Raw genomic sequence first — 26363 nt, 5'->3', positions numbered from 1 at the left:
CCAGTTCCAAACATTCAAAGTCACAGACACAATGGTTTCCAAAAATTCTGGATTCATTACAACGCCATATTTATGCTTTTTAGTGCCCCCTCATCTAAGAACCGTAAGCATCTGTTTGATTTCCTGAACTAAAGAGAATCATAATGAAGTGACTTTGAAAGCATTTTTGCCACTTTTTTATGCTTGGTAAATAGCCTCAGGTGTCAAAAGACCGTCTCAAGGTCTCTTGACAACTTCATTAGTACCAATGGTTGGCTTACCATTTTGTTTGGCCATATTTTTCTTCCCTTTGTGAAAGGGAATCATCAGCCAAGAAAAATGTACTCCCAATCTCCTTTCAAGGAAGATTTTGCCTTTATTGTTTTTTTACTGGACTTTTTTGTATTTGCTTTCTTACCTTATGATAGCTTGCCATATTCCTCTATATTTTATTCTCAAGTATTTAATCGCTTTATAACGATACCTTTATTGATAACAAAAAGGAAACATATTTGTCTCTTTCCTTTGAAACTCAGGATTTGTCAAATGTGATGTTAAAAGAAAAAAAAAAGCCAACTGTATCTGTTTGGCAAAGATTCACAGCCACATTTGTGATTCTTCTCTCTAGTACTTTTCCTGGGAATGACAGTTTTTTGGTCTATTTCACTGGCTGCGGTAATATATTCCCTTCCAAAGGCTCATTCCCAGGGGTTTGGTAGGAAGTCTGCAAAGAATGAGTCATGGTGAACCAGGAAGTACAGCTAACACCTGGAGCCCTCCAGCCTTGCACAGAGGGCCTCACATCCTTTACCTGTTAAAAAAAAAAAGCCAGGTAACTGATGCTAGTACCTATCAATCTATCTATAAGCAGATATTATGAACACAAAATATGGTCGCTGTACCTGGGACTGCCTTCATTACCTCTTCCCTCCTGGAGAGTTTATATTGTTTTAAATTTAACTTTTCTGATATCTAAATAATAGTTTTATTGTTAAGAAAAGGAGAGTGAATGTTAATGAGCAACATTTTATCAATTCTCTTAAACATTACCCAAATCATTCAACTATCTTACTGCCAGGAAGAAGTCTACAAACTTTCCAGATTGAAAATCCTTTGGACTGATGCCTTACAAACCAACCTGGAGAACAATTTATTGTGACTGTGCTTTTATTGTTTTCAGTTCTTTCAAAGAAAGGCAAATATTTACTACATCTGATACTTTGTAGTCAACTTTTTTTTTTTTTTTTTTTTTTTTTTAAGACAAGGTCTTTTTTGAGCACTTTATTTTCTCCTAAGTACTTTGAAAAGTATTCTGTTTTGCAGTGTTCTCCATAATGCTCCATCTGTTCTGGGCTTTCTGAAGATTTAAAAAAAAATCTCCTCAGAAAATTCAATGGAAAAAGGTAAAGGCTTTACTGCCAGTAGATTTTTCTCTTCTTTTTGGGAAAGAGCCAGTGTGCATTTAAAAATAGACCTGAGAAATATCTACAGCTTGAGATTCATTAAACCCCCTAATATTTGCTCTAGAATAAAAAGGAGAGTTGATACATCTGAACTAAAATGACCCCCATAGTTAATACCACTCTACATTTCAGATCAAATACTCCACTATAGCCACTCTCCAGTGGAGTAAACACTGTTATATTAACCACACGTCTCTCTCATTTTTAATTTATCTTGACAAAGAGAAGGTGACAGTTTAGGTCATTCTGAGTGTCCTCTGTTAAGTATCCATCAATGAATGTTCCTCTTTTTTTTTTTTTTTCTGGTACCGGGGATCAAACTTGGGTCCTTGGGCTTGCAAGACAGGCAGAGGAACCGCTGAGCTAAATCCCTGGCCCTATGTTACTTATTTTTTTTATTACCAATAACAGTTACTGGGATCCTAAACCAGATAAAAACATTGAGGCAATAAAAAAGGATCACTTATTTTTAAGTTTTCTTTTTTTAAAAAAATTAACATTATTGAAGTATAATTGATGTACAGTAAAATTCACAAAGTTTAAGTGTATAATCAGAGGATTTTTCATCAGCTGATAAGACCAAAAGTGTGGCTTTTGAATTTCTATTGACTAATTAGAGATGTTGATACTTATACATTGGTATTTTTGCAGTATTTTGTGAGTCAAGTCAGAAGACCTCGATGATTTGGATTTTTGCCTTAGGTTTGCTCATCTATGCAAACAAAATCAATCCTGAAGGAGCTCTGGGTAAATTCCCGTATCAGTGGTTTCCAGAATGAAGTAATACCTTTGTCTCCCACAACGGGAGCAGCTTTTAACTTACTGGAAATCTCATGGTTAGCGGAGAAGTAGGGTGTCTAGGAACAGGGATGATGAGGGACATCTAGGTAGGCAACCTCCTTTATGTCCTCTTCTGGTTTCTGTCTCACTTTCCTTCTAAATAGGTTTTTACTCATAACTTTTAATTTGACACAAGTTCAAGCTTAGAGAACAGTTGTAAGAACAACACATGAAAATTAATATACTCTTTGCTCAAATCACTAATTTTTGTTTGTTTGTTTGTTTGTTTTATGGTACCGAGGATCAAACTCAGGACCTTGCAAGGCAGGCGGCGGAACCACTGAGCTAAATCCCCAGCCCAAATCACTAATTTTTATATTTGCTCCAACTTAAATAAATTTTACATTTAGGTATTTTAAAAAAATTATTATTCCAGAAAAAAGAAACCCTAAGGTCTGGTTCTGTTCAATTGTGTGTGTGTGTGTGTGTGTGTGTGTGTGTGTGGAGATTGAACCTAGGGCCTCAAACATGCTAAGTATGTACCTTACACTAAGCTACATCCCAGATCCTTTTCAAAAAAATTTCCATTTATCTCTAGCCTTACAGATGAAGTAGCAACTAATACAGTGGACCTTTGACTCTCAAACTCAATTCATTCCCAAGGGCTGGTTGTAACTCAAGTTGGTCAACTGAAAGCTCAGGCTTCTCTACAAAGCTCTCACAGGCTCTCATCTGTGTACAGGCAGATTTCAGTGTCCTTAGAGAGACACTGGCTGGGACTTCTCAATTAGCCCCACACAGGAAAGGATGTTGTAATGCTCCTTCCAGAACTCTTTGAGGACTAAATCTGTATCTGAGACCATCTGGAAGCACAAGTGGCTAGCATTTGGGTTGTAACTCAAGACTTTGGTCATAAGTTCAAAATTCTGGTCATAACTTAAGTTGTTCGTATGTCAGGCTGGTTGTAACTCAAAGGTCCACCATACTTCCATTTTATAGCTAGGAAGAGTGAGACATAGAGAAGCCTGGAGCAAAAGTCTGAAGCCCAGCACTGCCTATGGCCAACATAATGAAGCCAATGACCATCTAGCTTTGTTGTTTACTTTTGCAAACCATATCTTGACCTCTTTTTGTGATCCTTGGCTATTACCTAAAGCCCGAGCACCTTAATTTTGATGACTGATATATATTTTTTTCATTACTAGGGACTGAACCAGGACCTCACACATTAGGCAGATAGGTGCTTTGTCACTAAGCTAACATCCCCAGCCAAACTGATATTATGCTTATTGTTGTGGTCATTGATATTCCTTCTGATTTTGGCCATTTCCACATCCTGTTCAGCCCACCAGGGGCCTGTTTTGCTTTATCCCTAAGAGAGGACATTAAGCAGTAGTGTTTTCAAAGATGCACATCTAGTGATATCAGGCACTCCAGCACTTAGAATCATAGAACTAGGACATGTTAGTGTTGAAATAAGCATGAAATAACTCCACACAACTCTAGCATTCAGATGAAGACACTGGCCCAAGAGGCTTATTCTAATTTTGTCGAAGTCACAGAGTGAGTTTATAGCATAATTATGAATACTCTTCTATTCTTCTGCTTTTTTAAAAAAACACATTATACTGCCTCGACTGTTTCTGTTACAACTAATTCTCAAATGTAAGTTCATTCATTTTTTATGGCGTTGACATATTTACTGAACATATACTATGTTTTGTGTAAGAGACACACAAAACAGTTTAAATCTGCCCTCCCAGAGCTTATATTCTAGCAGAGAAAGAGATTGTTAAAAAGTTATTATGATAAAGAAAATGTGGCTTTTCTATAAAATGGAATACTACTCAGCCATAAAGAATGAGAAAATAGATTCATTCATAGGTAAATGGGTACATTTTGAGGATATACTCCTAAGTGAAATAAATAAGTCACACATGTGTAAATACCGAATAGTTTCTCTGCTGTGAAAAACTAAAATAGTACTCAAGATCCTAATGGGTTAATTAGCAATGTGAAACAGAAAGAAAAGGACTAAAGGTGTAGGGACAGTGAAAAGGGTAGGGGAAGGGGAATAAGGGAAAGGGAAAAAATATGAGAAAATATAAAAATGGAATTAAAGTGTTTGTAGGTGGGGAGGGGAGGAGGGAAGTGAAGGGAGGGTGGGGACAAGGGGAAAAAATGAGAAGCAAGGCCTCTCATGTGAAGGTACAAGATCCCAGTAATGAATGTAACTGTACTGTCTACGTAGAATGTACCAATAGACTCAATTAAAAAAAAAAAGTTATTATGCACTGTGGAAAACAGTATGTCAGTTAAACCCAAGACTACCTGAAACTGCGCTGCTGGTATATACTTGAAAGAGTTGGAAACAGAGACTTGAATAGATATTTGAACTCTGTAGAAGTTAGCTCAGCCACTGTAACAAAATCCCACAGTTTGGGTGACTTAAACACCAGAAATGTATTTTCTTAAAGTTCTAGAGGCTAGAAGCCCATGATCAAAGTGCTGTCAGCATTAGTTTCTACTGAAGACTCTTCCTGAAGTGTAGAAGGCCACCCTCTCCCCACTGATCCCAGAAGTCCCTGGCTCCTTCCCTGGGGGTGCTCTAGGAGAGCGGTGGGCTCTGCGCCTCTGCCTTCTCAGCAGGATACAAGTCCCACCCTCGTGACCTCACCTAAGTGCGGCCCCTCCCTGCAGTCTCCACCACTAAGTACAGTCGTTCTAGGTGCTAAGGCTTCCACGTATGAATTTTGGGGAACAAAAGTCCACTCCACTGTCTCAATTTTTCTACAAATTTAAAACTGCCCTAAAAAAGAGAATACATTAATGAAAACCTTTTAGATACCCAAATCAAACTTTCAGAAATGAAAATACAATGAGATGAAAGTACACCAGGTGGGAATAGTGACAGATTCATGCAGACAAGATTAGTGGTTTTGAAGATACAGCCATACAAAGTAACCGAGGGAAAACAGCTTCAGTAAGCAGTGGAATAACTGCGAGCACCCTAACATATTATACCTGGAGTCAAAAGTATTTTAATTTGCTAGAGCTGCCACAGCAAAATACCATGGGCTCAGCGGCATAAACAAATATATTTTCTCACAGTCCTGGAGGCTGGAAGTCCAAGGTCAGGTGCTGCAGGTTTATTCTCCTGAGGCTTCTCTCCTTGGCCGGCAGACGTTCACCTTCTCGCAATGCATCTTGCAGCCCATTTTGTGTGTTCATCCCAGCTCCTCTTCTACACACTGAAAGCCTATTGGATCAGGGCTCCGTATTTGTGACTTCACTTAACCTTCACTGGGGCTGGGGTGTTGAGACTGGGTCTTGCTATTCATTCATGTTGTCCCTGAACTCACTATGTAGTCCAGGGTGGCCTTGAACTTCAGGTGATTCTCCTGCCTCAGCCTCCTGAGAGCGGGGAATACAGGCAGGTACCAGCACAACCAGATGGTTAACCTTAATTACCTATTTAAAAGTCCTATCTTCAAATAGACATGCTGGGGGGTTGTTGTGATGTATTCATTTTGGGGAGACACAACTCAATTCACAATAGGAAAAAGAGAAGAAGAAAAAAGTTTAATTTTAAAGAAATAACATGAAAAGTATTCAAGTCTGATGAACTTTCTAAACCCATAGATCTGAAAAAACACCAAACTTAAACAAAAGAAACAAGAAAACTATATTGTGGTATATCATAAATAGTTCAAAACTAGTGATAAAGAGAAAAATCTTAAAGCAGATGGAAGAAAAAAGATACAGTATATATGGAGTAAACAAAGATAAGAATGATATAGATCAGTAGACTTTTAGCCAGAAACAACATAGGCCAGAACCTGCAAAGCAACATTTTTAAAGTACTGACAGAAAAAACAAAACAAAACCCCAACAACCTAGAATTTTATACCCAGTGAAATCATCTTCAAAATGGATGGAAACAAACTTCTTGAAGACACTGGCATAGGAAAAGACTTTATGAACAAATTCTCAATAGCACAGGAACTAGTACAAAGAATCAATAACTGTGATCGCATCTTATTAAAAAGTGTCTGCACTGCAAGAGAAACCACCAACAGAGCTAAGAGACAACCTACAATGGGGGCAAAGTTTTTTGCCAGCTGTTCCTCAAAGGTCTACTATCTAGAATATATAAAAAACTAAACAAAACAAAATAAAACAAAAAAATTAGATGCCCCAAATATAAAGACCTGATTCAAAAATGGGCCTCTGAAATGAACAGACACTTCTCAGACAAACAAGTAAAAGCAGCAAATAAATATATGAAAAAATGTTCAGCATCACTGGTCATTCAAGACATGCAGATGAAAACAACACTGAGATTCCATATCACCCCAGTAAGAACGGCTGCTGTCAAGAAATCAACCAATAACATATGCTGGCAGGGTTGTGGGGAGAAAGGAACCCTTCTCCACTGTTGGCAGGAATGCAGACTGGTACAACCACTGTGGAAATCAACATGGAGATACCTCAAAAAACTAGGGTTTAGAGGTCCCATTTGACCCAGATACCCTCTGCTGGGTATCTGAATTAAAAGAATTAAAAGAATCATACCACAGCGAAATATACATACCCAAGTTTATAGTGGCACAGTTTGTAATAGTTAAAACTTGGAAACAGTTCATTGGCCCATCAATTGGAGACTGGATAAAGATGTATTTTTAAAAAATAAAATGGAGTACTACTCAGCCATAAAGTAAAGAATGAGAAAGTAGAAACATTTATAGTTAAATGGATGCACATTGAGGATATACTCTTAAGTGAAATAAATGATAAATACTGAATGGTGTGAAAAACTAAAAGTGTAAATAAGGTTCAAATTGTATAACTGATAATGTGAAATAGAAGGAAAATGTCTAAAGGAGTAGGAGAAGTGGGAAGGATAAGAGAAAGGAAAGAAGGGAAAAGAAAAAATATGAAAAAAGGAAAAAGTGGAAACAAAGTCTTTGTAAATAGGGAAGGGAGGGCAGGGGAATGGGGAAAAAATAAGAACAAAGATGCATCATGTAAAAGGTACAAGATCACAATGATGAATATAACTGTACTGTATATCTAAAATGTACCAATAAACTTGATGGAAAAAAAAAAAAAGATATTCACCAGCAGATCCGACATGTTCGAAGAAGCCCTTCAGCAGGAGAAAACTAACATTAGATGGAAAACAAGAATTATACAAGAGAAAGGAGCAACAGAAGTGATAGCAATGTTAATAGTATTCATAACTTTTTTAAAAACCTAATTTTGGTGATTAAAAAAAAATCCCTACCGGGTGTGGTGGCACACACCCATAATCCCAACATTCAGGAGGCTGAGAATGATCACTGTGAGTTTGAGGCCAGTGTGAGCCACACAGTGATTTCAAGGCCCACCTGAATCACACAAAAATGAGACCCTGTCTCAAAAAAAAAAAAAGAAAGAAAAAGAAAAATAGTTTCATTACAATAAGCAATATATTACTCTTTATCTTATCTTTGTTTGTTTTTTGAGACAGGGTCTCACAATGTATTTCATGCTGGCTTTCATTTCACAATTCACTGTGTATCCCAGACTGGCCTTAAACTTGGAGCAATCCTCTTGCCTCAGCCTCCTTAATGCTGAGACCAAAGTGTACACTGCAACACCTGGCTTCATCTTCTGCTTTCACCCATTGTGATTTTAGCATGCATTTATATTTCTTTAGTTATAAGAACCATTTTTTATTGTCTGGGAAGATGGGAGCCTCAGACTATTTTTCCTGACTTCCGACATGTATTTAAAATGAACTTAGGTTTAGCTTGTTACTCTCCTTTTCTGGAAAAGTCAGAAAGAATGTGAGGTAGAAAAATCTCCTTGAAAGTCAGACTTTCCATTGGAAGCATCAAACATGAGCCCAGTTACCTCAACTGGCCCTTTCTCTAACAACTCGAGATAGAGAGACACCAGAAGAACCTGGATCCATAGGCTGTTAAAAGGTGAAGTCACCTGCGTAGTTCCTTATTGCATACATGCCCTTATTGGCAGTATCATATTAGGTCACTGTTTTACAGATTTCTTTTTGTGTTTTTTCCCAAGAACATGGGGGTTTGCTTCAAGTAGAAGGTAGACTCCTTGGTGCCAGTACAGCAACTGGAGTGTGATAGGTGTGGCAAATTGAAAAAGCAGAAAAAGTACTTTATATTCGTGCAAACATAAAACGAGTTAAAAGTGACTGTTGGGCTTAGGGCTGAGGGCAGGAGAGGGGCGGGGCAGAGATGAGCTACCATCTGGAATGATGACCTAAATGTATTAGCAGGAAAATGTGTGTAATATGTGGTGTAGTAAAATAACAGGTAACAAAATAGTGTAAAATGTGGACAGATTAAAACACCAAGTTGAGTGATGTGATTTGGGGTTAATTTATTTTCTCTTTTGTTCATTTTTATGCTGTGTTTTCTTCATAAGAGCCATGTTTTATTTATAAAAGAAGGGGAAATATGCAAGCTGTAGTTTAACTGAATGAGATTCTGGACTCTGTGTAGGAAAGTAGGCAGTCAAGACACTTCTCACCTGTCTTGGGGGACTCTGGGGTGTTCCTCAGGGAACAGCAACAGTCCTTTCAGTACATTAGCTGTTCTTCAAACAGACCAGCCAGTTCCTGAAAGTGCCAGGCTAAAGGGTCCTCACAAAACTAACACCGAAGTCTCAGGAACATTGGAAACAACCTACCAGTACAACTTTACAAGATTTTTAAAGTAAGTTATGGTACCTCTAAATAATTAGAATATTTGCACCCATTAAAATCTATGGCTTATAAGACTATTTAATAACATGGGAAGTGCTCAAATTGTAACATTAAATTTTAAAAGTCATATAGTGTTGTGCTATATGAAAAGAGTTATGCATGTAATTTAATTTCCAAAAGGAAATAGACCTAATATTAATAAACATTACCACTGGGTGATAAAAATACAAATAATTTTGACTTCTTTACTCCTTTCTCGATTTAAAAAGATTCTTATATGACTCAGTTTTATAATTAGAACACAAAATGTTATTATTATAATTATTTGGGAGGAACTTGGCTTATGGAACTAGAGACTGGTTCATGGCACAATCTCTGAGGAGGCACCCTGCTCTGGCAGGTTGGTTGGCAAAACCACTGTCCCAGTCTGCACCTCAGTTTCCTTATCTTACACTTGAGATGATATAGTTCCTACCTCACAGGGTGGCCACAAGATTAAATGAGTTATTTCATAAAGTGCTTGAAATAGATCCTTGTGTAAACGCTCCCCAAATTAATAATAATTGTTATTGTAAGTGGAAAGCTTTAGTCTATTTATAAATTAAGCTATTTTCTAAATATGCTTCCAGACCTGCAGATGCTGAGGAGCCTGTTAAAGTATTTCTTGCACCCTCCTAATGATTTCCCAAAGATCTGGTGTTCTGCTTGCTGAATTAGGCAATGGAGAGCATACGAAAGCCAGCTCAGGGTGGCTGTTCTCTTTCCCTTGGGCCCAAAGCTGCGGTGTGATTACTGGGCTATACCTGTTGATTCAAGTAGAGCAGGGGTAAGGATCCCTCTCTGAATTTTTCCTTAATGGGCTCCCAATTTAAAGTTGTATCTCATCTCTCAGGACTGGGTGCAATCCCACCCTCCAAACTTGGGTGGAGATGTTCAGTGTAAAAGATCACCCAGCTAGTGAAGGGGGCCAGTCTGGAATTTGAACGTAAGTCAATCTGGCTTGATACCTTCACATTTAACCTACAACTTATAACTCCTTCCAAATGAAAGAAGAGAGACTGAAGAAGCCACTCTACCCAGCAAAACCCAGTGGCGAGACACAGAGGGGATCTGTTTGCTTCTTATTTTTTTTACCCTAAATTTCCTTAGTATAAAGCAAGTCAAGATCCACAGTGGCTTCAGTGATAGACCAGCTGCTGCCCCAGATAGACCACAGAACAACAACAACAAAAAAAGTATTTTCGTAAAATAGTGAGTTATAAATAAGACCCCAAGTGCACCATAAATTGGGCTAGAAATCTGTGTCCTGGTGTCCTGCTTTTAGGGGAATAAAGCTTCTCAGTTGAGGCAACTGCACTGGGGGAAATAGTGGAAGGGGCGGGGAACCTGATGCTCTGAGAGCCTGGGGTTTCTGCAGCTCCGGCATCACTGTCAGTCTGTGCCTTCTGTCCCGCCCTGTCTGTCTGTCGTCTGCACCCCTGCCTCACACCAATCCTTTCACAGGTGTTCCTCTGGCTTAATGACTAGAATGCCTCCACATCTGTGGCACCTGCCCTGTTCTTTGGGGACAGTTAGCCATTCCCTCCTCTACTGGGTGCACCAGCTCTGGTGCAACAGTTCCTCCCTGATGTTGCTTCCAACAATGTGTGTAGCTGTTCTCTGTCCTGCCACACCCCAAGCCCCTTGAGGTCAAAGATGACAGCCCTTGATTTTAAATTTTATTTACTTTACTGAAGAATGAACTCAAGACCTTCACCTTGAACTACACCCCAGGACCCCATCCTTTTATAAAAAATGTTTTAATTTTGAGACAGTGTCTTGCTAAGTCACTAAATTGCCTAGGCTAGGCATGCACTGTGATCCTCCTGCCTGAGCCTCCCAGGGTGGAATTACAAGACTGTGCCACCATGCCTGGCTTCATTTTTTTTAAGCTAATGGAAAAATAAATATGAGATAAGTAAAGTGGTAAACAGTACCTGGTATACAATAGGTGCTCAATAAATATTTTCTTACTCTTTTGGTTCTATCATTTTGGTTCTCTCAGTACTCAGTACAATTCCACAAAGGCCATGGTAATTACATAGATTTTCGCTGAATAAATAAATGAACACATTTCACATCCTGCCTCGAAGGTAGGAGTTATGTCTCATATTGATTTATGTCTCCTAGAGTATCTTCTTATTTATATCCTCTCAAATAGCTGTAACAACTCTGGTCACATTGGGTACAGTAAATAACTGGATTGATTTTCTCTAGTTGGAAATGAGACTGATAGGTTAAAATTTTACCTCTGGGGCAGCTACAGGAAACATGTGCTTCACCATCTGTTTTGTCTTGAGTAGAGTAAGATTGCCAAGGGTCTTAGAGTCAGATTTGCAGGTCTCTGGTAAAGCTTTAGTTTGGCCCACCCACTTGCCAGGAAGAAGGCTGTTTTCTTTTCTTTCTCTCTCTCCTCTTCCTTCCTTCCTTCCTTCCTTCCTTCCAGTGTTCAACTCTACATGAATAAGCCTGGCAAAATGAGAACACTGATGAAATCCAAGCTTTTACTGCATACTCCTAAGCAAGACTTAGAAAGTCTCATATATTTCCACATACCCAGAGCTAGCCTAGTAGATAGTCCATGTATACATAATAGAAAATCAAATTGTATTTCTTTGATAAGTGACATTGCCTTTAAGAAGGTACAGAAAAAATGTGTGAAATTGATAGTATAATTTTGTGATAGCTGTGATGTTAAAGCCACAGAGAATGGATGAAAAATAATTCCCTTATCTAGATAGAATCATGCAATTGAAAAAGTGTTTTGTCACATGTTACATCATATGACTAACATAGCATTGAGCTCCTACTACATAATAGGTGCTTTAAATGCTATTTTTTATAATCTCGACTGCAAATCTGAAATCTTATTATAATGCTCACATTACCAATGGGAAAACAAAACTTAGAGGGGCTAAATGATTGGCTAAGTCCTCAGACTAACTGGTATTGGGCCCCATTAAAATGTGACCAGCACAAGGAGAGCACCTCTGGCAGAAACAGCAGTGCCTGACATTTAGCAGATGCTAAGTAAATATTATTTATTAAGTATGAACCTGAACTGGGTGACTCCAAAGCCTTTGCTCTTTCCATGATATTACCTGGTACTCTAAAAAAGTCTTTCATTTATTTTTTGGGTTTTTTGAGATAGGGTCTCACTATCTACTCCAGATAGATAGTAAAACCCACTATGTAACCCACTGGGGTTACTCACTATGTAACCCGGGCTGCCTTTGAACTTGCAGTGATGCTCCTGTCTCAGCCTCCTGAGTGCTGGGACTACAGGTGTGTGCCACCAGGTCTAGTTCAAAACAGTCTTTTAAAAGACCAGAGAAGGCAGTACCCTTTTTTGCTCCCATGAGGAACCGTGATCCAGGGAGATGTGGTTAATTTGTCTACAGCTAACAAGAGTGGCTGGGCTAAGCCTAGAACTCAAAGTTTTGGATACCTGAAAGTATTTTCTCTTGACCATGAGGCACAGACAAGCTGTGGCCTACTTCTTTTCCCCAAGAAAACTGGAGGACTGGAGAGAGATAGTTAAGAAAGAATTCCATCCAAAAATTTCCACCTAGAAACTAATGGCAGCCAACTTGATGTTAGAGGAAAGTTATGGCCCCCAATACAGGGGTGGACACTTCAGGGTTACTTTCTCATTTACAATAACAGAATGTGAGATTGAGATTGCGCTACTTCTGAGACTAGGCAACTGCAACCTGAAAAGAGATAATCATCACACAGTTGTATTTCTTCTAGTAATACCACTTGAAATAGTTACCAGTTGTTATGGCTTGTGTCTAGATGTCCACTCAAAGAATAATTTGGTCACAGGAAGGGCTTTTCAGAGGTGGCTGTATTGGATGTATGATGCTGGGATTAATTGTGTGATGCTGTAGTCAAGGGTGTGTGATTACTTAGTCCACAGATTGGTTTGGTATACTTCTGAGTGCAGATAATGGGAAGGCCCACTCTGATGTGAATGCTTCTCCCCTAAGGGTATGTAGACTGGACAGAATATAAGGGACAGAAAAAGAGCTGTTATCATCTCTTACCACTTCGCTACTTCACTGCTTGCTGCCCTGCTGTCTTTTGCCTTCTTCCCACAATGAGCTGTTTTTCCTCTGTGTGCTCCTCTGCCACGCCAACCTGTTTTAGAGCCAGCCAGCCACGAACTAAAACCTCTGCAAACTGTGAGTCAAAATAAACCTTTCTTCTTTTAACTTTGGATGTCAGGTATTTTGTCTCAGCAGTGAGAAAAGTAACTAAGACACCAGTCTTGAACTTTTTCTCTTGAGAAGGGGTTTTACCATTGCTCAAGCTTAGCTGGAACTCATTATTCTCCTGCATTGGCCATTTTTGTAGTGGGAAAACAGGTGTGAATACCATGTCCAGCCTGGCCTTGAGCTTTGTAAGGAAGAAATGTGTGTTCTATTCAACATCTTAGGGTTCCGGGAATTTGGCTCAGTAGTTCTGCAGCCTGCCTTGCAAGCACAAGTGCCTGAGTTCGATCCCTGGTACCAAAAAAAAAAAAAAAAAAAAAAAAGTCAACATCTTAGGGCTATCCAGACTTTTTTTTTTTTTTTGCCAAATAGACCTTTTTCTTCCTTTTTAAATTTTATTTTTAATACAGAAGAGAATGGCTCTGCATAGCTGATTGTTACTATAAGTTGGTAGCTACAGGACCTCAGTTATTTATTTATTAAGTATTGCATTGGGTGTGTGCCTATGCTAGATATACCATAAAATAAGTAAATATATACATACACAAATAAATAAAAGTTTACAATATTCCATAGAGCATTAGAGACCTTGCAAAAACGACCAAACCTATCACAAGCCTACAAATAGTCCTACTGTTTGAAATAATGCACAGTGAAATACTTATAGCTACAGAAGCTAAGGTTCTAGACCATCTCAAATATTCTTCAATTGCTTTCAAGCTCTGTATCCTTCCTTTTTCATATCCCCCCCTTTTTTTTCCAGTACTGCTACTTGAACACAGGGTGCTTACACTGATTTACACATCTATCCCATTTTTAAATTTTGAGACAGGGTTTTGCTAAGTCACTAAGTTGTTGAGGCTGGGTTCAAACTTCTTCCTGCCTCAGCTTCCAAGAGTTCTACATTATAAGCCTGGGTTACCAGGCCCAGACCACCCCCCACACTTTTTTTCTTTTCTAATATCTGAGTATTTTATACTGAATCTTTTGAAGGTATGAAGCTCTGAGTGAAGATAAAGCATAGTCAGTTCTAGTTACACCTAGCTTGGGCTCCCCAGTTATACATTTCCAGCAATAGTTTGCAGAAAAGCTATCAAACCACTCCTGATCTGGAAAGAAATCATTGACCTCATCTGCAGCCAACCTGCTGACAAAGTCACAACAAAGGAGACTAAGTGTGGCCACAGGAGTCACATGGATATGCCTCTTCCGGCTGACAGATCCATCTGTGCCTTCCTGCACCCTCACCCTAGGCCTGGAGTATGCCCCAGGGAAACTCACTCTGAACCTCACCACACACTGGAATTGTTTTCCTTGGCTATTGTTCCTTTCCTCATCTCTCCATTTAACAACTCCACATTGCACAGTGCAATGCCTAACAAGGTAAGGAAGAAATCAGGTGCGGCTCCCGTCATTAAAGGGGATCCACGATTGTTTCTTGCCCTCTTCTCCTCTTTGGTGCACTTTTGCTTTCCACTAATTTTCCCATCTTATACATTCCACATTGTTTTCTAAATATAGACATTCTCCAGCCTCAGTGGAAAGACCGTCTACTGAAAGCAGAGTGATAGCAAGTAATGTGCCCAGCAGGCAAATCACAAAACAAATAGAGGGTACACTCAGCACTTTTTCTTCTGCTGCACAAAAGTACCCAAATAAGGCTCCTGGAAACATGGGTTGAGTAATCAAGTCCTTTTCCTGGATGTACACTGCACAGCTTGGGGAGATAACTAATTCAGCTCATGTAATTGTACACCCATCTAGAAGAGGAAAAGGAAGCACAAAAAGAAAGAAAAAGAGAGCGAGCCAAACTTGTAACCGCTTGCCCTCCTTCTGCACCTGCCATGACTTGCAAGCAGAATATTGTATCCCAGCTGGCCACTTGTCCTGAATTCTGAGACCCCAAGGCACCCATTGCCCTTGTAATTAAAGAATTACAAGTGGAATTTTTGCACCTGCAAATTAAAAAAAAAAAAAGATAGTAAGAAAACTTGGAAGAGATCCCTTGAAACATTTCTGTCACCCTTGTCGAGCTGTGTTTACTGCCCCTGGTGAATGCTAACCAGACATATGAAGGAGGACTCTTGAGAACCATTTTGCTTTCTCACTGAAATTAATTTTGGTTCATACAGATTACCGTAGACACGTACTGGCTGCAGGTGTGCCAAAGGCAGCATTAGGAGGAAATCCAGCAAATTTTGCAGAGATGGTTAATGACTCCTGCAAAATTAATTTAAATTGAAATAGGATAAGAACATATGGAAAGAATCAATCATTCCCATTTGGAGTATTATTTTAGCATGCATAGATTTTTGATATAATTTTCTTCCTTTCCCTTAAGGGTTGGGATGTACTCACACACTAAGTCTTTTTGCAAAAGAGAAGATTTTTCCCCCCCAGGGAAGAGGAGAAATGTTTCATAAATCTTTTTCCATGTCTAACGTTGAAAGGTACATCTGGGGCTCCACAGACACTGATAAAAGCCCTCCCAGAAAACAAAAACTCTGCTCCTGGGATAATTATGCTTTCCTAGCGTCTGGACACTGGCTCTGGCTTCCATTTAGAATCAGATCTGGGTTCACTTATTATGCATGGCCACATTCGCTGGACGGTTTATAGAATTTAAATGTGAAATGAGAAGAAAGCACAGAGGCAATGGCAGTAGAATGGAATTATAAAAGTATTTGTCAAGCGTTTGGAAGGAAACGGCAACCCCACAACCACATGTTCACACCACCGCGTTCCCATTACACGTTCGAAAATCATCTCCAAAGTCCGGCTCCACTTTCTCTCCATGAGAATAAAACAACAGGGATGCCCATTGTAAGAGATAGGGTCCCTGGGCCTGCGGTACAGTAATGTGGTTTATTTACCTCCATGACATCCTTCTAATAATATCTATAGTGTATTTACCTAAGTTATTTATATGTTGTTCCAGAAAAATGTTTAAGATAACTTTATATCTTTTTAGGATAACATTAATATAAATCCTCTACCACACCAACCAAAGGTTTACTGGGCATTAGTATTTATTCATTCTTATTTGACAAATATAGATTAAGATTTCATTCTGTAGTATGTGTTTAGGCCAAGAGCAAAAGATATACAAAGAAGAACAAAGTCTACTCCCCTCTTTTTTTTTTTTTTTTTTGGGTACCGCGGTTCGAACTCAGGTCCTTGCGATTGCAAGGCAGGTGGTGGCACCACTGAACTAAATCCCCAGCCCCTATTCCCCTTATTTTTACGGACCATGCAATGCAGGGGCAAAACACACATAAACCTCTAAATGGAAATATAACAAGATTGTTCATGCAAAAATGACACGCTGGTCCCCCCCCCTTTCACTTTGGATTTATTTTCACATGCTTTTATTGGCTATTATATGCCAGGCCTTATACTAAGAACTGGGGATATAAATTTGGATACAAAAATTCCAAGAAAGATTTAAAAATAATATTCCATAATCCTAGGACAGTAGGAAACCATCAAAAGATATCCCTTTGTAGCATTTGTGCCAGTGGAGGTGGAGCAGAGACTTGAGGGGAAAAACCCATTCCTATGTGGCTTGGGAAGAAATCCTAAACTCTGTGGAAAGTACAGGAATAGGGAGTGGTGCAGAGTTAATGACTGTCTACTTCAGCTTTCCTTAGGGTAAGTTTCATAATCCTAGGACAGTAGGAAACCATCAAAAGATATCCCTTTGTAGCATTTGTGCCAGTGGAGGTGGAGCAGAGACTTGAGGGGAAAAACCCATTCCTATGTGGCTTGGGAAGAAATCCTAAACTCTGTGGAAAGTACAGGAATAGGGAGTGGTGCAGAGTTAATGACTGTCTACTTCAGCTTTCCTTAGGGTAAGTTTACAACCCCGAAAATTACAAAAGAGATCATCTGGGATTGGCTGTATAAATAATAATTAATGATAATAATAATGGCACAAGGTAGCTAGAAAATTAAATCTTCTAGGGAATAAGAAAGCTGAAGGTGAGCAAGGGCACAGACAAAAGGAGATAACAGGAAGACTAGAATCCTGACCAAATCCTTAGCCAGTTGGTATGATCACAACTTTATGTGCTCCATCTGCCTCACTAATCAGTAGTGGGCTAGGGTCATCTTCTAGTCATGTGTCTCCCAACCTCAGCACGCTGTCGGGCCCAGAGTTGGCCTTCAATAAGTGTTGCTTGAATAGATTTTTTTTAAAAAGTCAATCAAGTGAAGGTGAGGATAGAAATGTTATGTACATGTGTTCTGCACATCTGGGGCTTTGACTATATCCCATGAGTCTGGAAACACTGAGTCTTTATCATTTTCACTCATGTCAAAGCATGGCTTCTCTTTTGATTTCTTTGACCCCTTGGTTGGTTAGAAGTACATCATTTAATTTCCACATTTGTGTTTCCTAGATTTTCTGCAGGAAAATGACAGCGCTAAATGCCTCGATTTGAGAAGCCTGAGGTAAACACTGGTTCGAGAGAATGAGAGGGCACAGAGCAGAAAGCAGGCAGAGGTTTCCTGGCGACTCTGCATATTCTTTCCACTGCGGATGAAGGATACATGTCTGCCCACACGTGGTCTCAGAATTGGGAAGGGATGACACACACATAAGCAGGATTCCAGGCAGGTGAGAGAGCACCCTGGTTAGGAGGTTAGGTTCGAATTACCCTGTTGCCATTTTTTTTTTTTTTTTTTTTTTTTTTTTTTGGCAGGATGCTCTTTGGAAAAGTGTTTCGTTTCCCTGGGTCTCAATTTCCTCACTTGTAAAATGGAGCTGCTAGTAGCAACTATCTTATAAGGTTACTGTAAGAGCAAAACACACATAAAACCCGGCACCATGGAAAGCTTCTAATGCATGTTATCCAGTATTCTTGTTAGCATTTTGGGACTGGAATCTGAAGCTGTTGCTATTAAATATGATGCTACACTCCCCTGCCCATTACTGGGTTTGAATCCTGGCTCTCCCCTTTTATATCTCTCTGACTCAGACCCTGTCTCTTAACCTCTCTCCATCTCACTATCCACATCTTTCAAAGGGAAGTGAGAGACTCTCATAAGTTATGGTGATAGCTGAACTCATATGGCTAAAGCTCTTAAAATAGTGCTCACCCATGCTAAGTACAGACCCAGTTCCTATGGTTTTTTTTGTTTTGGTTTTGGGACCGGGATCGAACTCAGGACCTTGCCCTTGAGAGGCAGGTGGTGGCATCACTGAGCTAAATCCCCAGCCCCCAGTTCCTATGCTTTTGAAATTCAAATTCTTGTTAGCTTTGGAAAGATGAAAACCAGTAGACAATTAAGCAAAAAGTTACAAATTGAAATTAATGCTACGAAGGCAATAAAATAAGGTTGAAAGAAAGAATAACGAGAGGAAGCTAATATATTAGTTGGTCAGGGAGCCTTTCCCGAGGAGGAAATATTGGAGCTGAGAGCTAAAGAACAGAAGCATGAAAAGGACCAAAAAATTTGGCAGTACTGGCGATTGAGCTCAGGGTCTGGTGCATTCTAGGCAAGCGCTCTTATCACAGAGATACATGCCCAGCCATGTATTTTATTTAATTTTGAGAAGGGTCTCGCTAAATTGTTCGGGCTGGCCTCTAACTTGTGATTCTCCTGCCTCGGCCTCCTGAGTAGATGGGATTACAAACATGCACCACCATGCCCAGCACTGAGGAACATTTTAATCCCAACCTTGTCAAGAACTGAAGAAATAACCTTCATGGTCAGGAGTACATTTCATATCAAATTCCTAACAATACTTGGCATGGCAGAAGCCCTTAATGTGAATATAACATGTTTATGTAGATAGGATATAAACTGATATAACATGCAAAATGAGTACAGGGGCCAAAGGCAGATGCCTGAACCTTGCTGGGCATTTCATTGAGCTAGCACACATGCTACAGTGAATACTAATACATAAACATTTATAGATATGGACCCTTGAAGACCTGAATTTTTAAAAAAGATTAATCAAATCTATACTTCCTAATTAATGACATATTTAAAATGCTCAGAGTATAGAAGAAGCAAAAAGAACTCTTATTTTTAGGCTTGCACCAATCCAAATTTATCTGGCAACACAAATTGATGTGTGATTTGTTTTCATGTGTCAAACATCTTGATATATAACACATGTGGGTGTGCATGTTGTGTTATAATAGTGCTTTGAGTCCTTTCTTTCTTTTTTTTTAGTAAGGTCTTGTTATATAGTCCAGGATGACCTTAAACTCACTATGTAGCCCAGGCAAGTGTCAAACTTGTAGCATCCTCCTGCCTCAGCCTCCCAAGTGCTGAGATTACAGGCATGTGCCACAAGCCCTGGCCTGTAGTTGTTTTAAATAGTTAGAAATATACATATTAAAACACAGGAAGAAATGTCTGTAAAACCCCTAACATAATGTCACTAAACTTCACAGAAGTGTAAAAAGCAGTGCTGCAGAAAGACCCCAGATGAGGAAAAAATGAGCTTACCATGAGGATTGCATTCTCCCCACTGGCTGGTTTCATTTTATTCATTCATTCAACAAATATTTTGAGCCCTGTCCCTTACTCTTCACCATCTGTCTTTCTGTCATCTACTCTGTGCCCTTTCTGGCACTTCTTAATGCCCCGAAGGTGAGAGATGACCCCTAAGGACTCCGTCAATCAGGATCAGTTTGTCCCCTGCCATTCAGTTCCCTACAGCCATGAGGAACAAGGCAAGAGAGCAAGGGCAGATCGTCTCATTGCTTTGGACCCATGGTTTGGCAGAGCGTGGACTGGTGGGCTGAGGATCCTGCAGGGGGACACTCTAATGCAACCTCAGCGCCCACCAGCACTTGTAACATCACCTCCTCCCTGCCCGTCTATGCTTGAGTGGTAATGCTCCCCTCGTCAGCAATTCTTGGTGCTTCTGCAGCCTTCATGGATCCCCTTAAGCTTGTCCACACTTCTGTGAATTGTCCCTTCCTTCATAAATCTTCCAAATCCAAATTGAGTGTGCTTTCTTTTTCCTGCTGATACTCTGATTCAAACAAGTTTCTACTGTGTTCTAGACCAGGGCTATCCAATAAAGTATAACAGGAATCATATATACAATTATAAACTTTCTTGTAGTCATGCAAAAAAAGAGAGATACAATTAACTATAAGTTTTAAAGATACGATTCATCCAAAAATATTATTTAATGTGCCAGCATTATAAAATTTACAAATATTTTACATTTTCTTATTCACATGAGATTGTCAAAATCTAATGTGTATCTTACTCACACATCAGATTAATCACCTTTCCAGTGCCCAGAAGCCACATGTAGCTGGTGGCTACCATATAAGACAGAGCAAGTTCAGGTACTCTGTTAGGGCTGGAGATGCAGACCTTAAAGATACTTTCCACACTGTCATGGAGTTGGTAGTTAAGTAGGAAAGGTGAATAAGCAAAGCATTAAAAACAGTAGAGCAAATGCAAAATTAGTGCTGTGCACAAGACGCTATGGGAATGGAGCTGTTTCCACCAGTGGTTTAGAGGGAGGAAATAATGGGTAACATCTGAGTGCCAAAGGATTCTACCAAGAAAACAAGAGCATGGAGAGGATAATGCATGCTGATAGATCCCTCAGCTTCCCCTCTTCCCCAGCTATGTGAGCAGCCAAACCAGCTCTCTCCAAGTACAGACTGTAACTGAGATGGGCACCCTGCCCACTGCAGGTACTCAGTGCTGCCCGTTATTCTGGCCTAGGTGTAGATTGATCTCTGTAATCTTAGCACAGCCTCCGTGAGGAAAAGTCTTTGAAGGAAACTCAACTAGCAAACAAGGAGGAACATGGTGGTGACATTCAATTTTGTGGGAGAATGCCTATAAGCAGACATGTTAAAAAAACCAGGATATGTTAAGACAACATAACTCTGGCCACTGATTGGCTTAGTTGGCTCAGGTTCCTGGGCACAAAGCCCAGCGTTGTTTTCCTCATCTTGTCTCTTTTCTTTGCTATTCATTATGCACCTTGATTGGCCAGGCATTAAAGCCTATGGTTGCTCATCCCCGCCCCGCCCCTTATATTAGCCTAACTTTTCTCGTGGTCCTGAAAATTTAAGGACCAACATCAACATCCTGTCTCTTTAACTCAAAAATCCTACTGCTCATTCCCTCAGCTTTGAAGGAAGGATTTACTCACATGACCCCCCAAAAGGAATAGTCACATCTTTCCTGTCCCAACTTTCTCATTTACTTCACCAAGTATTTCTGGAGGACTCACCTGAGTTTTATGAAAACTCCAAACTTCAGTTTTCTCACATGAAAGTACTACACACATAAAATAATACCAAAACAGAGCTGCCCACCTGAGCCTAGGGCTGCATGTGAGATTCCTCTGATCCTCTTTAGGAAGTAATCAAGTTCTCTGCAAATCTCTTTGGGTGACTCCATCACACTTAATAGTTGGCAAGGATGTTTAAGGATACACAAGCAGTGATGGAAGAGGAAAGGAGGATAACTATTCTTAGATGGTAGAAGTACGCACTTAATTCAGACAAACATTCTGGCGCCTTTCTGTACGAGCAGAATTCTGATTTCCAGAAGGTTGGAGAGCTGTGGCTAACTGTTTACATCCTTTGTCTGAAGCAGTCAGATGGTATACACTGTAGCCTTATTTTCCTTGTCTCCTTCTTAAATCAACCATAAATCATTTTCAATGCCAAGCTTTCCACAAAAATTCCCTGTGGTTTCTTTCAGTCTCTCACTCCAACTATCATGTTGCGATTCCCATTGGCAATAATGTCAGCATCTGTTCTCCATACCAGCACTATTTGCAAATACTGTGAGACCAAGTCCTTGATTACCACTCAAAAGTTCAACTTCTGTTTTCTCAGAGCCAAAACACATACTGTATTATCCGGTTTAAATAGTTTCCAATCCTCATCTGGGCTGCGGGCTTCATCAGTTCTTCCCATTACTCATGTTATTATTTTTTATTGCTTTTAATCCTTTTCTTTCAATTCACTCGCTGTATACATGATTGGCCTTGAACGCTGCTAGCTTTGCCATTTGGAGTTGTGCTTCATTTCTTCCCTAAAGACCTTCCCAATCCAGGAGACTGTGGACTCTAAGAGGTTGTTACTCTCAAAGGCAATTTACTGCTGCTACCTTTTTGTTTTTTCTGCACTTGGCAAAAGTTAGATTTGTCTAAAAAGAATCAGTTACTCTTAAAGAGAAATTCCTATGGTTTACAATTTCCCTCATATCTTTGACTTGATATATCCAGGATTTTCTTTGTGTGTGTGTGTGTGTGTGTGTGTGTGTGTGTGTGTGTGTGTGTTGGCATTTGAGTTTTATGTGTGTATATGGTTTAATTTTGCCTTGTTTTGTTTATTTTTTCTAAATGACTTGGTCAAACAGTTCTTGGGTCAAACAGAGCTGGGTGTGTGCCATCCTGACCACAGTCAGGCAGTAACATTTTTACAAGCTGCCCTTTTTGTACAGACAACATGTTTTTGTACTTGTGAGAAAAATATATACTCACGTGCTTGTAACATGCATGAATATATATACAGGCAAAACTAATTCAAAAATTAAAACAACACACTGAGAAAGATATTTCTACAAATCCAGGAGACTAAAAAAGCCACATAGATATTGCATGAAAAATTCTCTTAAAAGCTAATCAAAGACATTTATGCATTTATACAAGTGTTAGAGGAAATTATACACTGTAATGAAAGGCATTAATACCTTAATGCTACTCCTAACAAGTTTTAAAATTCTCCATACATTAGACAATATTGTACATGCTTTACATCAAGAAATCCATTTGATCCTTTTGAAACAAGTCAGGAACTATTTTTATCTTGTTTACAGATGAGAACAATGAGCCACAGAGAGGTTAAGTGACTCATCCAGGGTTTCACAGACAAAATAATGGAAAAGGCACAACTAGACAATTCACATAAGACACAATCTTGAATGGAAAAATATTCAAGACTTCCAGTAATCAAAGAAATGCAAATTAAAACACTAAGTATCATTTCGTAGTACACCTTTAGGGAGGTTTAAACTGTTACTCCCAGATATGGTAACAACAACGTTGATCAATGTGAGTTTTTATACTATTTTGTTAATACTTATAAATAATGGTACAGAGGCTCCTTTAACTCAGTGACCACATTCCTAGAAATGTATTCTTTAAAAATTATTTTAAACTGGGCGTGGTGGTGCACGCCTATAATCCCAGTACTTGGGAGGCTGAGGCAGGAGGATTGCTGCGAGTTCTAGACCAACCTGGGCTACATAGTGAGTTCCAGTTCAGTCTCAACTACATAGTGAGACCCTGTCTCAAAAAAAGCCAAAAGAAAAAAAGTTATTTTTGAAAAGGAGCCATATGAATAAAAATTTGCTACATTTTATGCTATTCAATATTGAAAGCAATCTAATGTTCCAAGCATAGGGAAATGTGTAAGTAAACATGGTACATCAGTGAAAGAGACCATGTAACTATTGAAACCACTATTATGAGAGATAATGGTTATATAAAAAAGTCATAATGTTAAGTCAAGTAAGCCAAATATAAAATGTTACCTAATTTATGACCATAACTATGTAACACGTATACATATGTTCAAGGACTAGAATGGGATGCAATATGAAAACTTGAGATGTCAGATAGCATAATTCTAAATCCATTTCTTCCCTATTTTTAATTATCTTTATTTTTGTTGTTTTTCACATGATGGCAAAATCAGGAATTGGGAAAAAAATAGAAGATGCTGTTTCTGCTCTTGGGTAATTCATAATTTTGCTGAGAATTCATAGAATAACTGACTTTCAGAGCTCCAAGAAACTACTAGACTCTTGGTGCAATGTTCTGATTTTACAGATAAATATTCTGAGGCAGAAACAGACTGACTTCCTCAAAGACACATGTTTAATTAGGAGCCAGAACTTACAACTCCAAAAGTGACTCTCAGTCATTTAGGGTACATTTCCTGTAGAGGAATTAGGTTGTTAGGACCTATCTTGAAATATACCACATTGATAAAAGTGATTACACTGGCTTAATCCTACTTTCTTATCTGCTGCATCAACTACCTTCTTTCCCCACCTGAAATAAGCTCTATGCCAGAACAAGAGCCCTGTCCAATCCCTGAAAATATACTACACATCATGCATATTTTTGGCATTTCAAGAAATGTCAAAATATTTATAAAGAAGATGAATATTTCAATAACAATGAGAAAGCTGTTAGTCATTTTTCCAGTGATGGAAACAGCAGGAATTCAATTAAGATTTGATGTATCGATTAAATTGGATTTCACCTGTGAACATTTTTTTAAAAAGGCTTTCTAATACCAACTGACTCAAAACTCTATTTCAACTTCTTAAAAACAGTTACTGGGATAGAAATGAAGAATATGAGTTAATCTACGCATGTTTAAACAGCTTTGCAGAGAGCTCCTCTCCTACCCAACTGTGACCTCAAGAAGAAAAGCGTGTCTTCAGAAGTAAGTTCCACGTAGCAGGTGAGGCTCTCTACCCCTACCCTTTAATTTACTGAGATCATGGCAGATTCTGGTCAGGCTCCAGGAAGGACACATGAAAATGAAAAAAAAAAAATCAAAAACAAAGAAACAAACAAAACAAAAAAAATGTGAGAAGAGGCTGAAGAAATTGTGGAAGTTGCAGTTTGGCAGAAATGCCAAAGTTGCTTCACGCTGGGGGTGGGTCATGGCCACCAAGCTACTTTACAAGGGGTCTGGAAATGTATTCTGTGCTTCCTACTGGGACTGGGTAGGTGGCTTCAACCCAGGGAGTCTCTGGAGGCATCGACCTAACAGCACCAGCAGGCAAAGTGCTAGCGGTGACTGCTGCCCCCAGTGCTCTGCACCTGGCCTTTGCAACAGCAGCAGCAGCAGCACCGGCTTTGGGCACTGGCAGGAGCACGACCTTCTCACTGGGCTTGGTGAGAGGGCCTGGCACCTCGGAGTACAGGTTAAGAAGGCTGCTGAGATCACCTAGGGCTAAATGAATTGAAAGGAAAAGAAAAATAGGGACTATAGAGGAAGACTCTTAGGGGAGAAATGGCTTCTGTGTGCAAACTACTTTCACATTACTAGTTACATACTTAGGTTAAGACCTACTCTGATTTCATAATCTTATTCTACTTCTCACAGAAGCCAGTTCATAATCCACAGCATTCTGTTACATTTTCCTTTAAGTCACAACTCAGTGGTTCTCAACCCCAACTAAACTTCAAAGTCTTCCAGAGAACAACAAACGGGAATGCTTAACCCCATCACCCTAGACAGATGAAGGAAGTACAGCCCAGGAACCAGTAGGTTTTAGAAGTTTCCCTTGTGCTTCTATAAACAACCAAGGTAGAGACCTATTGTTCCAAAAGGAGCAGTTAAAGGCTTTTTACAACAATTTTAACCTAAATATAAACAGGAATTATCTGGGGGATCTTATTAAAGTGAAGATCCTGATTTGTTAGGTCCAGTTTGGCCTGAGATTTTGAATAGTGAACAATTTATCCTGTAATGCTGATGCCACAGTCTGCAAACCAATTTTGTTTGTTTGAGACAGGGTCTTACTATGTAGCTCAGGTTGGCCTTGAACCCACCGTGTACCTCAGACTGGCCTTGAACTCATGGTGATCCTCTTGCCTCAGCCTCGTGAATACTAGGATTACCATTAATCCTTCCCCTTTTTTGCACAGTGTCTTTACTCACTATGTAGTCCAGGCTGAACTCAAACTTGAGTGATCTTCCTGTCTCTGTTTTCAAAGTGCTAGGATTACAGACATGTGCCACCATGCCCAGCTTTAATCATTTTGATTGAAGTTTTGTATCTGGTATAAGGGTCCAACTTTATTCTTTTGCATGTAGATATTCAATTTCCCAACAACCTTTATTGAAAAGACTGTCCTTCCATTGTTGAATGGAGTAGACACACATAAAAATTAACTGACTATATATGCAAAGGTTTATTTCTGGACTCTATAAGGGCTTGATTTTGCATTTATGTGTGGATCAGGTGAAACTGTGGCAGCAGGTGAGTCAGATTAAGTCCTATGTTTGGATGACCATGTAAGGCAGTGGTGGTGGTGAATCTATGGCACAGGTGACAAAGCATTCTGTTTTATCACTGAAAGCGCTAAATGGTTTGTCATCACTGACTAGGTGAATGGTAGGAGGGTGAGGC

At 39.4% G+C, this 26363-nt stretch overlaps 1 protein-coding gene across 1 annotated transcript in view; it reads right to left on the bottom strand.

The window, feature by feature from the left end:
• Positions 1–585: 585 nt before the first annotated feature.
• Mettl8 (methyltransferase like 8) overlaps positions 586–26363 on the bottom strand; it is a 112391-nt gene continuing 86613 nt past the window's right edge. The window contains exon 12 of the mRNA XM_033756321.1: positions 586–790. The gene's annotated coding sequence lies outside the window, so the exon portion shown is untranslated. The remainder of the gene's footprint in view (positions 791–26363) is intronic.

This window comes from Fukomys damarensis, unplaced genomic scaffold (genome assembly GCF_012274545.1).
Source record: "Fukomys damarensis isolate Sample0158 unplaced genomic scaffold, DMR_v1.0_HiC HiC_scaffold_26, whole genome shotgun sequence".
Classification (NCBI taxonomy): domain Eukaryota; kingdom Metazoa; phylum Chordata; class Mammalia; order Rodentia; family Bathyergidae; genus Fukomys; species Fukomys damarensis.
This window is presented reverse-complemented; position numbering and strand designations above follow the sequence as displayed.